The sequence below is a fragment of the Octopus sinensis genome, linkage group LG26 (assembly GCF_006345805.1).
Source record: "Octopus sinensis linkage group LG26, ASM634580v1, whole genome shotgun sequence".
In the NCBI taxonomy this organism is placed as follows: Eukaryota; Metazoa; Mollusca; class Cephalopoda; order Octopoda; family Octopodidae; genus Octopus; species Octopus sinensis.
The window spans coordinates 21,381,561-21,396,560 of record NC_043022.1 but is presented as its reverse complement, the minus strand read 5'-3'; the positions used below and the strand labels follow the sequence as shown (position 1 = coordinate 21,396,560).

General features: G+C 38.8%; 1 protein-coding gene across 1 annotated transcript in view; it reads left to right on the top strand.

Annotated features, from left to right (window-relative positions):
- Positions 1 to 15,000, top strand: part of LOC115224701 (adhesive plaque matrix protein-like) — a 418,840-nt gene that overhangs the window by 342,629 nt on the left and 61,211 nt on the right. The window lies entirely within an intron of this gene.

Below are 15,000 nucleotides of genomic sequence, written 5' to 3'. Positions count from 1 at the left end.
CAGACGGGTAGTCATGATGGGTATATTGGGCTTCGTATATTTTACCCCAGTGTCACTTTGATGGCATGAACTGCTCTCTCACTCAATAATAATAGTAATAATAATAATAGTAATAATTAATAATAATAATAATAATAATAATAATAATAATATAATAATAATAATAATAATGATAATAGGAAGAAAGATGAAGAGAAAATTTGGATCCTCACCAAGAGAAGAACTGATATCAATAAAAGAAATGCTGAAGCAAAAAGTCCAAGCAAAAGCCCAAAGAATACGAAGATTTGAGAAGAGAAACAAGTTTTACAAGCAAAATAAGCTGTTCACATCCAATGCCAAAAAATTCTACAGAGAAATAGGGAAGGAGAAAGTAACCGTTAAAGACCCCCCTCCCATGGAAGAAGTTCAAAACTTTTGGAAAAGTATTTGGAGTGACAAGAAGACGTACAACATAAATGCAGACTGGATTATACAAACTGAAGGATCCTACCAAAATTTACAACAACAAGCATGGGAAGACATCACAATAACAGACCTAAGAAAGGCACTCACGAAGGCCCATAATTGGAAATCTCCCGGTAAAGATAGGGTGCCGAATTTCTGGCTTACATCGCTCCCATGCGCACACGGTAAGCTAGTTCAGCTGCTCAATGGAATTATGAGAGACCCAAAGAAAACACCTGAATGGTTAGCAAGTGGCATTACTTACCTACTCCCAAAGAATAACGAAACCAACCTTCCAAAAAACTATCGGCCTATAACCTGTCTATCCACCACGTATAAAATCCTAACATCTATCTTGGCGGAGAAAACATATGCATTCATGGAGAAGAACGATATTTTCCCCATTGAACAAAAAGGGTGCCGCCGAGGTTCTTACGGATGCAAAGATCAACTGCTAATCAATCGTATGATCCTTGAGAACTGTCATAACAAGCGCAGAAATCTCAGCACCGCATGGATTGACTATAAAAAGGCCTTCGACAGTATACCGCATCCATGGATCTTGAGATCGCTGGACATCTTCAAAATTTCCCCTGTGATTTCAAACTTCCTGAAGCACAATATGTCGTTGTGGAATACGAATCTCCAATTATACCACTCTAATGGAAGTACTTGCCTCAGAAAATATAAACATCAACTGTGGAATTTTTCAAGGTGACTCACTTTCACCTTTAATATTCTGCATGGCCCTAATACCCCTTACAAGTGAATTAAACAGAACAGGGTATGGGTATAAAATTGCCAATAAAAAAATAAGCCATCTATTTTATATGGATGACTTAAAACTTTATGGTAAAGACAATAATGAACTTGAAGGCCTATTGTGCACTGTGAAAGCATTCAGCGATGACATCGGGATGGAGTTTGGACTTGAGAAGTGTGCCAAGGCCACTTTCCAGAAAGGGAAAGTGAAGACCACAAATTCAGTCGTGTTAGATGTTGACACAGTCATAAGAGAGCTTGAGCAAGAACAAACATACAAATATTTAGGGATAAATGAAGGCTCTGGTATTCAGCATGCAAGCATGAAAGAGAAGATCAGGAAGGAATGTTATAGGAGAGTTCGTGCAGTCCTGAAATCTGAACTAAATGCACGTAACAAGGTGTTAGCTATAATTCCTTAGCAGTTCCAGTTGTTACTTATAGCTACAATGTGTTGAACTGGAATATGAGTGAAGTAAAGAATATAGATAGAAAAATACGCAAGCTGCTGAGTTGTAATAGGATGCACCACCCAAAGGCAGACGTAGATCGCCTTTACCTTCCCAGAGCCCAAGGAGGTCGAGGCCTGATCCAATTTGAACTAGCTTACAAAACAACCACAATTGGACTGGCCAAATATCTCGAAATATCGAATGACTGGATGCTAAAGCTCGTGGAAAATCATGAGAGACGAAAGAAGCTTCATTCTATTATAAAGGAAAGCAAAAATTTGCTATTGATCTCGTGCAGGATACCCAAACAGAACAACCCGAGGGAAGTACGGCAATTATTGTTGCAAAGAAGGTGAAAATAATGGCAACGAAAAAAGCGCACGAGCAATTGGCTGATAGGTGGGAGGAGAAACCTCTGCACGGCAAATATGTGACCCGCAGCAAACAAGCTGATGTTGACCAGAAGCAAACCCATCAGTGGCTACGGAGCTCAGGGCTAAAAGCAGAGAGCGAAGGTTTCATCCTGGCTGCTCAAGATCAAAGCCTATTAACCCGGAACTACCAGGCCAATGTGATGAAAAATGGAGCAGACCCAAAATGCCGATTCTGCAACGACATGATTGAACAGTGGACCACCTAATCTCTGGATGTAAAGTCTTAGCTCCAGTGGAGTATAAATTAAGACATGACAGAGTTGGCCAATATCTACACTGGCTAATAAGTCGGCATTACAATATCAAAACTGCCGACAAGTGGTATAATCACCACCCTGAGGCTGTAACTGAAGGAGAAAATGTAACCATTCTGTGGGACTTTCCAGTACATACAGACCGAACCATCAAGGCCAATAAACCAGATATTGTTGTGAAAGACCAAAACAATAAAGTTTGCTTATTGATCGACATGAGCATCCCCTGTGATCATAATATCTCAGCGAAAGAGTTTGACAAGCTCAGAAAATATAAAGACCTACTCATTGAAATTGAGAAAATGTGGCATCTCAAGGCGGTTACAATACCAGTGATCATAGGAGCACTAGGAATGATCAAGAAGGGAACCGAAAATTATATAAGAATGATCCCTGGCTTACCATCCCTGCAAGAAGTGCAAAAGATTGTCTTAACTGGTACATCACACGTATTGAGAAGAGCATTGTCGATGTGAGAACTGTTGCTGCTCATGTATTTTAATTTAACTTTAAAAAAAAAAAAAAAAAAGAAATGAACGAACTATTGAGTTTGGTTTAATGGCCTACCAATGTATACTATGAGTTTCTTTGCCCTAGGAGTCGGGAAGACACTCGGCAAGAAATGGAAGCAAATTTGAAAGAAGAAAAAAAAAAGTAATAATAATAATAATAATAATAATAGTAATAATAATAATAATAATAATAATATGATAATAATAATAATAATAATGATAATAATGATAATGATATAATAATAATAATAATTATAATAATAATAATAAAATAATAATAATGATTTTGAATTTTGGCCCAAGACCACTAGTTTTTGAGGAGATGGTGGGGAGGAGTTGAGCACATTAACCCCAGTACTTCACCAGTACTTATTTTAAAGAACGAAAGGCAAAGTTGGCCTCAGCAGAATTTGAACTTGGAACGTAAAGATAGATGAAATGCTACCAAGCATTTTGTCTGGCATGCTAATGGTTCTACCAGCTCATTGCCTCAAAAGCTCTAATAATAAAAATCTTCGTTATTTCACCTATTGAAGATATTTATTACCACCATTTTATTATTTTTCTTTAATGAGAAAACCATTTGGAATGTCAAAAGAGTTGTTAGATGAAAAAAAGAAAATTAAAAAAAATGTCACACATGTTTCTATAGAAAAAAAAAGAGAAAAAAAATTAATGAAACAAATTATTCACCCCTTTGCACTCAATCAAATAAAAGGAAAATAAAATAGTCTAATGAAGTTTTTAATGAATAAATTTGGTAAATTAGCATGGAAATGATTACTAGTGAAAGGGTTGTTTTTTTTGTTTTTCTTTTTATGAAGTAATTTATTTGAACTCATTGCTTTACAGAAGTTGTTGTTTAACTCCAGGTCACCTCTGACTGAGAAGATCTCTGATCAAAAGCAGGCTGTAAAAATTCAATCACATTTTGATTTTTTTCCTCCTTAAACTCACTGTATTCCAAACTACATTAACATGTCTTTCCCTTTGCTGGTGTGATTTGAGGTATATTTGGCAGTTATTGCTAGCAATTTGAACAACCAGCCCTCTGCCCTGCAAATTTGTTTTTCCACCTCTTGGGGAGTCAACAAAAATGAACCAATCCAAAGCTATGGATTGGTGATACTGTAATAATGTCAAATCAGCTGTTTTGTCATATTTGGGTGATCTTTCGGTACAAGTACCATAACTGCTATGTCTGGTTGTTTACATTTGAAGTCTGTTTGTTTACATTTGAAGAAGAAGATCGTCACTCTCCCTAAAGTTTTTTTTATATATGTGGGGTTAGGGTTATGGTTATGGTTAGGGGTGGGGGAAAAGGGTTTCTTTTTTCTTCAGAAATGTAAATAAACCCACATGAATTTATAATTGGCAGTTATGGTACTTGTACCAAAAGATTGCCCATATTTGTTCTGTTTTTGCACTCTGAGTTCAAATCTTGTCATGACTTCCATGGGTGAGGGATTTCATCTTGTGTATCACCACTGCTTGGCACCTTGAGTACTATTAGTGCAATTAATTCTGTTGCAAACATTCAGATTGGGTTTCTGATTGGAAGTGGTTAAGGTCAAGTAACTGATAAAGTGAATTTGTGGTATTGGGCAGAATATTTGCTATAATGATATTTCTGCTGCAGCAATTCAGCACCGAATCTGTCTAAAATGTAATGGAAAATAGTCCAGTTTCAAAACATTGATGTCCAGGTCACAAAAGCAAATTTTAAAGGAAACAGAAGTCATTTCTTTTGATTTCTAGATAGAATCAAATAAGAAATGATACTTACTGACCAAAGTAAGAACTAAAAATAAAAAAACTTTAGTTACACAATGTAAAGGCGCAGGAGTAGCTGTGTGGTAAGTAGCTTGCTAACCAACCACATGGTTCCGGGTTCAGTCCCACTACGTGGCATCTTGGGCAAGTGTCTTCTGCTATAGCCCCGGCCGACCAAAGCCTTGTGAGTGGATTTGGTAGACGGAAACTGAAAGAAGCCCGTCGTATATATGTATGTGTGTGTGTGTTTGTGTGTCTGTGTTTGTCCCCCCAACATCGCTTGACAACCGATGCAGGTGTGTTTACGTCCCTGTAACTTAGCGGTTCGGCAAAAGAGACCGATAGAATAAGTACTGGGCTTACAAAGAATAAGTCCCGGGGTCGGTTTGCTCGACTAAAGGCAGTGCTCCAGCATGGCCGCAGTCAAATGACTGAAACAAGTAAAAGAATAAAGAGTAAAGAGTAATGTAATTGGAAACATGCAAATGCTATTGTGCACCATTATGTCAAATGCAGTTATAGGGAATCGCAATTAAAGGAAAGCACAAAGGACATGGCTAAAATTAGCAAGGAAAGTGAAACTTATATGCTTCATTTTAGCAACCAAAGTAAAATTTATGACCAAATTCCTTTCGTGATTAACTGGCACTGAAATTTTTGCTGACATTTCAAAAGTGTTGCATGAAAGTTGTCAACATATTTTGGAAAAATATATCTTCGTTTCAAACAAATATTTCTTCATCTGCTTATTGTGCCTTTAGGCATAATAAAATATAAGAGAACTATTTACTACTGCCTCCAGTCCCAATAAAAATGCCATTGGAGTTTCTGATTGCTGTATCTTGTTAAAACTGTTGCAAGTGAGATAACCGCTGTTCATTTTGCAACAGCATGAGTGAAGTCACTTTCATCACAAATTATATCAGAACTGAGATCTTTTCAGTTTGAACGGCAGTTTTTTCTAGCAGTGTCATATGAAATTGTCACCCATAATTATGACCCTAGTATCGAACTATTGCATTTCAATCTGTTTTAGGGTTAGGAGTGGGGGGAAGGGTATCTTTTTTTCTTCAGAAATGTAAATAAACCCAATCTGTTTCTTAAACGAGGGACATATTCATACGGCACAGAATGTTTTTTTTTACCTCAATAAACGTCAGTGATTGGTTGAGATTGCAGAAATTGAAGAAAAAAAACAACAAATATCTTAAAAACTATAGAATTTTCTCAATAAAGCTAATTTGGACAGTACTCGTGTGTATGTGCGCACGCAGCTGTATATGCATGCACTAGCACTATGACCCGGCATTGCTGGGTCATAGTGCTAGTTTATAAATAAAATTCCTGTGAAGCTCTAGGTTTGATGGCATTGGTTAATCTCTCTCTTCAGAATTATTAATATTTTGGATTGGTAGAACCATCAGATAGTTGTTTCCTTGTGCTATTTGTTGTGGCCCTTTCATGGTCTCAATTCAAATGTTCTGCAGAGTTCAGTTTCTACTTTTCATCCTTCTGGCTTAATATATATTTCTTTACTACCCACAAGGGGCTAAACACAGAGGGGACAAACAAGGACAGACAAACAGATTAAGTCGATTGCATCGACTCCAGTGTGTAACTGGTACTTATTTAATCGACCCCGAAAGGATGAAAGGCAAAGTTGACCTCGGTGGAATTTGAACTCAGAACGTAACAACAGGCGAAATACCTATTTCTTTACTACCCACAAGGGGCTAAACACAGAGGGGACAAACAAGGACAGACAAACGGATTAAGTCGATTGCATCGACCCCAGTGCGTAACTGGTACTTATTTAATCGACCCCGAAAGATGAAAGGCAAAGTCTACCTCGGCGGAATTTGAAATCAGAACGTAACGGCAGACGAAATACGGCTACGCATGTCGCCTGGCGTGCTAACGTCTCGGCCAGCTTAATATCATCACCTAACACCACCTCTTCCAAAATTCTAGCCTTGTGTCTGATTATAAAAAAATTATCATTGTCGTCATTGCTATTGTTGTTGTTGTCATCATCATCATCATCGTTGTTATCATTGTCATTGTCATCATCTTCATTATCATCATCATCAGGATGTCATCGTTGCCATTGTCGTCATCATCATCATTGTAATGATTCAGAAGTTTGTATTTTTTTCATTGTTGTATAATGTAGTGGGCGTAGTTAGGTTGCCCGTGCGACTAAGCAATGAAATACTCATTAAGGGCTGTGGAATAGCAGAGCTGGGTAGAGTGTCAAACAAAAATACATTGCATTATTTGGTTTCATGTTCCAAATCAAATACTGATGCGGTTCACTTTGTCATTCATCCTCCAATGACTGGTATGTGTGTGTATGGGGGGGGGGGGGAGGTGTCAGTAAAATAAGTGGCAGACAAGAGGAGAATCTGTATTATAGACAAAATGCTCCCCCTAATTTGTAGCCTGTGTTATTAAACCATTCTTATCACATAACACTTGAAGAGCCATATGAGGTTGTAGAGGGAAATGGCTGTTCTTCACTTAATTTGCTGAATGAGGGGTATCTGGTGACTTTGGTGTGTCTCAATTTTCAGGACATATGGTGATTTGTGGTGTGCCCTTATTATGCCCCAGGTGGTGATTCTCTTTTTCAGCCCTGTACATTATATATTCCCTTTTTTTTTATTATTATTATTTTGCTTGTTTCAGTCATTTGACTGCGGCCATGCTGGGGCATTGACTTGAAGGCACTGACAAGGCGGTGAGCTGGCAGAAACGTTAGCACGCCGGGCGAAATGCGTAGCCGTATTTCACCTGGCATTACGTTCTGAGTTCAAATTCCGCCGAGGTCAACTTTGCCCTTCATCCTTTCGGGGTCGATTAAATAAGTACCAGTTACGCACTGGGGTTGATGTAATCGACTTAATCTGTTTGTCCTTGTTTTTGTCCCCTCTGTGTTTAGCCCCTTGTGGGTAGTAAAGAAATAACTGACTTGAAGGGTTCAACAAATCAACTTCAGTACTTATTTTTTGTGTTAAGTCTTGTACTTATCCTATTGGTCTCTTTTGCCAAGCCACTAAATTAAGGGGATGTAAACACACCAACACTGGTTGTCAAGCAGTAATGGAGGGACAGACAACAACTATAGGCTATAGTGTCTTCTACTAAAGACAAAGGCTATAGTAGAAGACACTTGCCCTAGGTGCCATGCAGTGAAACTGAACCTGGAGCCATGTGGTTGGGAAGCAAGCGTCTTACCACACAGCCAGGTGTCTCTCAATTTTCAGGACATATGGTGATTTGTGGTGTGCCCTTATTATGCCCTAGGTGGTGATTCTCTTTTTCAGCCCTGTACATTATATATTCTCCACCTTTTTTTAATTATTATTTTGCTTGTTTCCGTCATTTGTCTGCGGCCATGCTGGGGCACTGACTTGAAGGGTTTCAGTTCAACAAATCTACTTCAGTAATTATTTTTTGTGTTAAGCCTTGTACTTATCCTATTGGTCTCTTATGCCAAGCCACTAAATTAAGGGGATGTAAACACACCAACACTGGTTGTCAAGCAGTAATGGAGGGACAGACAACAACTATAGGCTATAGTGTCTTCTACTAAAGACAAAGGCTATAGTAGAAGACACTTGCCCTAGGTGCCATGCAGTGAAACTGAACCTGGAACCATGTGGTTGGGAAGCAAGCTTCTTACCACACAGCCAATTCTATTTATTCTATCGCATATGTTTTCTATTTTATTTCATTAAATGTAACCCCCCCCCCCCTTCTTCACTATTTTGCAACTCATTTTTGTTATTTCCTGCATTTACCATTCTTGTGGCAAATAAAAGAACTGATTGTTATCGCTATTATGCGTATTCTGTGTTAAATCCCACGAAAGTTCTTCTCTGAGGAGTTTTATATTATTTTCTTGGGTAGAAAAGACATTTGAGGTAGGGGTAGCATGATATATAGGCAAAGATATATAAGTATATATATATATATGTATATATGTATATATATATAATATATATATATATATATATATATATATATATATATATATATATATATATATATGTATGTATATATATATATATATGTATATATATGTATGTATATATATATATGTATATATGTATGTATATATATATATATATGTATATATTGTATGTATATATATATATATGTATATATATGTATGTATATATATATATATATATATTGTATGTATATATATATATATGTATATATATGTTGTATATATATATATATGTATATATATATATGTATATATGTATGTATATATATATATGTATATATATATATGTATATACATATGTATATATATATGTATATATATATATGTATAACATATGTATATATATCATCATCATCATCATCATCGTTTAACGTCCGCTTTCCATGCTAGCATGGTTTGGACGGTTCAACTGGGGTCTGGGAAGCCCGAAGGCTGCACCAGGCCAGTCAGATGTGGCAGTGTTTCTACAGCTGGATGCCCTTCCTAACGCCAACCACTCCGAGAGTGTAGTGGGTGATTTTATGTGCCACCGACACAGGTGCCAGACGAGGCTGGCAGACGGCCACGCTCGGATGGTGTTTTTTTATGTGCCCCGACACAGGTGCCAGACGAGGCTGGCAGACGGCCACGCTCGGATGGTGTTTTTTTATGTGCCACCGACACAGGTGCCAGACGAGGCTGGCAGACGGCCACGCTCGGATGGTGTTTTTTTATGTGCCACCGACACAGGTGCCAGACGAGGCTGGCAGACGGCCACGCTCGGATGGTGTTTTTTATGTGCCACCGACACAGGTGCCAGACGAGGCTGGCAGACGGCCACGCTCGGATGGTGTTTTTTTTATGTGCCACCACCGACACAGGTGCCAGACGAGGCTGGCAGACGGCCACGCTCGGATGGTGTTTTTTATGTGCCACCGACACAGGTGCCAGACGAGGCTGGCAGACGGCCACGCTGGATGGTGTTTTCTTATGTGTCACCGACACAGGTGCTAGACGAGGCTGGCGGACGGCCACGCTCGGATGGTGTTTGTTACGTGCCCTCAGCACGGAGGCCAGTCATTGCGGTACTGGCTACGGTCACGTTCGGATGGTTTTCTTATGTGCCACCGGCACTGGTACCACAAGGATACAAATTCCATTGATGTTCATCTATTTTGATTTGGTTCGATTTGATTTGATACGATTCGATTCGATTCTCACTTGCCTCAACAGGTCTTCACAAGTGTCACAAGAAGGAAGGTATGCACAGGTGGACTGACTACGTCCCAGGTAGGGGTCATGGATTATGGCTTCACTAGTCTTGCCGGGTCTTCTCACGCACAGCATACTTCCATAGGTCTCGGTCTCTAGTCATTTCCATGGTGAGACCTAACGTCCGAAGGTCGTGCTTCACCACCTCGTCCCAGGTTTTCCTGGGTCTACCTCTTCCACGGGTTCCCTCAACTGCTAGGGATTGGCACTTTCTCACACACCTCTCTTCATCCATTCTCGCCACATGACCATACCAGCGCAATCGTCTCTCTTGCACACAACAACTGATGCTTCTTAGGTACAACATTTCTCTCAAGGTACTAACGCTCTGTCGAGTAAGTACACTGACATTACACATCCATCGGAGCATACTGGCTTCGTTCCTCACGAGCTTACGCATGTCCTCAGCAGTCACGGCCCATGTTTCACTGCCATGTAGCATAGCTGTTCGTACACATGCATCATACAGTCTGCCTTTTACTCTGAGCGAGAGGCCTTTAGTCACCAGCAGAGGTAAGAGCTCCCTAAACTTTGCCCAGGCTATTCTTATTCTAGCAGTTACACTTTCAGCGCACCCACCCCCACTACTGACTTGGTCACCTAGATAGCAGAAACTATCAACTACTTCTAGTTTTTCCCCCGGAAAGTGACAGAAGTTGTTTTCTGCAGATTTTCGGAGGTCAGTGCTCCAGAGCACCTGCCACATACAAAAACTATCTTCCCAGTTAGCCTACCTTTGACATTGCTGCACCTCTTATGTGTCCATAGCTTACACTGGGTACATCTTATAGAGTTTCTACCTACACCTTTTCTACAGATCGAACAGGGCCATCTTCCTGATGATATTTGTGGGTTTTCTACCTTTCTACTTATTAGTACTTTGGTTTTAGCTAGGTTGACTCTAAGGCCCCTCGATTCTAAACCCTCCTTCCACACCTGGAACTTCTCCTCCAGTTCTGATAGTGACTCAGCGATTAGAGCGAGGTCGTCAGCATAGAGGAGCTCCCAGGGGCAACCGGTCTTGAATTCCTCCGTTATTGCCTGGAGGACTATGATAAATAGGAGGGGGCTGAGTACTGAACCCTGGTGGACCCCAACCTCTACTTTGAATTCTTCTGTGTACATGTTGCCAACTCTAACCTTACTTACGGCATCTCTGTACATGGCTTGCACAGCCCTCACCAGCCATTCATCTATCCCTAGTTTCCTCATTGACCACCAGATGAGGGATCGGGGGACCCTACATATGTATATATGTATATATATATATATATATATATACATATGTATATATACATATGTATATACATATGTATATATACATATGTATATATACATATGTATATATATATGTATATATGTATATATATATATATAATATATATATATATATATATATATATTAATATATATATATATATATGTATGTATATATAGTCACTACTTGTATTGTTCTGTGCGAGCATGTGTATCTTGATGCCATCATCTCTTGACACAATTAATGAGAAAAGGCTGGTTTCCAATTTGGTTCATTGGTTGGTGGTTGCTGGAGGGAGATATTTACTTTTGTTTTTCTCATTTGTGTATTTATTTTTTGCCCTACATTCTTATGTTCTGCTCCTTCTAGATTGGTTCATACCATTGAACAATTCAGTGTATTCAAAATCCTTCCCAACCCTCTGCCTGCCTTCATCGTGTACTACTTCATTACATCACAGTTATGTTGGAGGCGAGGTGTTGCTGTTAACAAGCTAGCAAGGGTGGGGCACATGGCAAGAAGTAATGCTATCTCTAGTAACACAAACTTGCAAAGTGTCAGTTTCAGTCCTTCCGTGGTTGGCTGAAGCCAATTTAATTCCTTTCGCTTCACTTCATCTTGTTTCTAATTATCTTGCAGGAAGATATGAATGATCTCATAGTATATCTGTCATTTGATTCTTTCCCGTCCATCAGCCTGACAATGAAAGATAACTTAAAGTCACAGGCCACTGTTTTCTATAACTCCTTGTGTGTATTCAAGCCTGCTAGTCAGGCTTGCATGATGCATGTCCATGACCTCATGTGGGACACAAGACTGTGTCCTATCTCAGAGTTGGCATGTGCAATGCCTTCTTGCACATCTGAAGAGAAATTTGTTATTTTATAAGTATTTTAGCATTTGTTTCTTTATACAATTCCTAATGATATTTAATTACAAAAATAGGCGTAGGAGTGGCTGTGTGGTAAGTAGCTTGCTTACCAACCACATGGTTCCAGGTTCATTCCCACTGTGTGGCACCTTGGGCAAGTGTCTTCTACTATAGCCTCGGGTCAACCAAAGCCTTGTGAGTGGATTTGGTAGTTGGAAACTCAAAGAAGCCCGTCGTATGTGTGTGTGTGTGTGTGTGTGTGTGTTTGTGTTTGTCCCCCCAACATCGCTTGACAACCGATGCTGGTGTGTTTACGTCCCCGTCACTTAGCGGTTCGGCAAAAGAGACTGATGGAATAAGTACTAGGCTTACAAAGAATAAGTCCTGGGGTTGATTTGCTCGACTAAAGGCGGTGCTCCAGCATGGCCACAGTCAAATGACTGAATCAAGTAAAAGAGTAAAAGAGGGCTTTTTAAAAACATCAAATAGCTTTCAGTGTCTACCCCAGTCAAATAGGAATCAAAAGGGTCCATTAGGCGAAAAATGGTTGAGAACCACTGCTCGGGGCTGTAACAGAGATGTTTAAGACTTAGCCATCCATGAGAACTTCTGTATGCTGTTGACTTAGCTCTCTTAGTTGGATACTCTCTTTTTACTCTTTTACTTGTTTTAGTCATTTGACTGTGGCCATGCTGGAGCACCGCCTTTAGTCGAGCAAATCGACCCCAGGACTTATTCTTTGTAAGCCTAGTACTTATTCTATCAGTCTTTTTTGACGAACCGTGTGTTTACATCCCGATGCTGGTGTGTTTACGTCCCAGCATCGGTTGTCAAGCAATGTTGGGGGTACAAACACAGACACACAAATACACACACGCACACACACACACACACACACACACACACACATACGACAGGCTTCTTTCAGTTTCCGTCTACCAAATCCACTCACAAGGCTTTGGTTGACCTGAGGCTATAGTAGCAGCAGACACTTGCCCAAGGTGCCACGCAGTGGGACTGAACCCGGAACCATGTGGTTTGCTATTCGAAATATTAATAAGTAACGTATTGAATTATTGGAGGTTATTTAATATCATAACAGTTGTATAACACTTTATGTTATACATGGTATTATAAGGAGGTTTTTAAGAGAATTTAAGTTCCAATATCAAGATGTGTTTAAAGAAAAAATTTTTTACTATCATGATTAATGTTTTTTCTTTTTCTCTTTTTTTTTTTCTTGGCACATAAATATTTCTAGTTTGCTTTTTAATTTTCCTTTTGAATATATTAAGACCTCCATATCAAATATTTCTGCTATAGTAAAGACTAGACAAACATTTGATATTTTGAGCATAACATTAATTAATCAAGAGTCTATATCTGTATCTAAGAGGTAAACATTTTATAATATTACAACTCAGAAAGCAATTCCTTTGTTTATTTCTCATTTACTCTCATTTACTCATTTACTTGTTTCAGTCATTTGACTGTGGCCATGCTGGAGCACCGCCTTTAATCGAGCAACTTGACACCGGGACTTATTCTTTGTAAGTCTCTTTTGCCGAACCGCTAAGTTACGGGGACGTAAACACACCAGCATTGGTTGTCAAGCAATGGTAGGGGGACAAACAAAGACACACAAACATACACGCACACCACACACACACACACACACACACACACACACACACACACACACACACACACATATATGTATATATACATATATATGTATATATACATATATATGTATATATACATATATACGACAGGCTTCTTTCAGTTTCCATCTACCAAATCCACTCACAAGGTTTTGGTTGGCCTGAGGCTATAGTAGAAGACACTTGCCCAAGATGCCACGCAGTGGGACTGAACCCAGAACCATGTGGTTCGTAAGCAAGCTACTTACCACACAGCCACTCTTATGCTTATATTTATTTTTTATTTTTGGTTATTTAGTTGGTTTACTATCAGCATTTTTTTTCTTCATGAAATTCTTTGGAAAGTCTGCCAAGCCATTTAAAGCAGAAACAGATTTGAAAATTTAAGATTTGATAATATTATTAATGAGTTAAAATATATGTGTGACAATATATGAAAATTGATTCTGTATCATTAAATAAAATATGAAATTATGGAAGCATTCAATAACAGATATTAATATTCACAATTATATAATATGAACATTATATAATATTTATGGTTGTAATACAAATTGATAAATATTTTAAATGAAGACTGATGATTATTTATTGCCAAATTAGAAAATTAAGACAGACAGATGTGTTTATTCTGATAGAATATTAAGTTAGATATTGAAATTTTATCCTCTATTTAAAGGCAATGACAGATCAGATGAGGGAACAAAAAGAAGAAGAAGGGAAGACAAATATGCAGAGGTTCATTTAGGAAGGGTTTATTTGCAGATTGTCATGTGATTAGTTTGTCTTTCTCGTGGACTAATGAGTAAATTTTTCTGGAAACAAAGAAAGTATAGCGACTGTGTAACTTACAGCAGCTTTGTCACCATCATTGTTGCCAGCATCATCATCAACATCTTGCTTTAGGATCCTGTGTTATTGAAGAAGTGTTATTGAAGAAGTGGGTGTTATTGAAGAATGGGAGCAAGATAGCTCAAATTTGTGGTTACAGCAGTGGTTTTCAACCAGGGTTCCGCCAGTACAGTCCAGGGGTTCTGCAAGAAGTTACAAAACTGCTAAAATCAGCAGTAATTTTTAATTCTCCTGTGCAGATATGTGTACATAAGACTATTAAATTATTGCACAGGGGTTCCTCGAGCCAGTGGAATGTTTCCTTGGGGTTCCGCTCCAGCAAAATGTTTGAAAAGCACTGGGTTACAGAAGCTGAGGACATACATTTAAGGGGTTATAAGAATGTGAATGGCACAAATGGTGACAGCTAAATAAAACCCATACCTCACTTTTGCTGGCTGGCTGAGGATTTTATG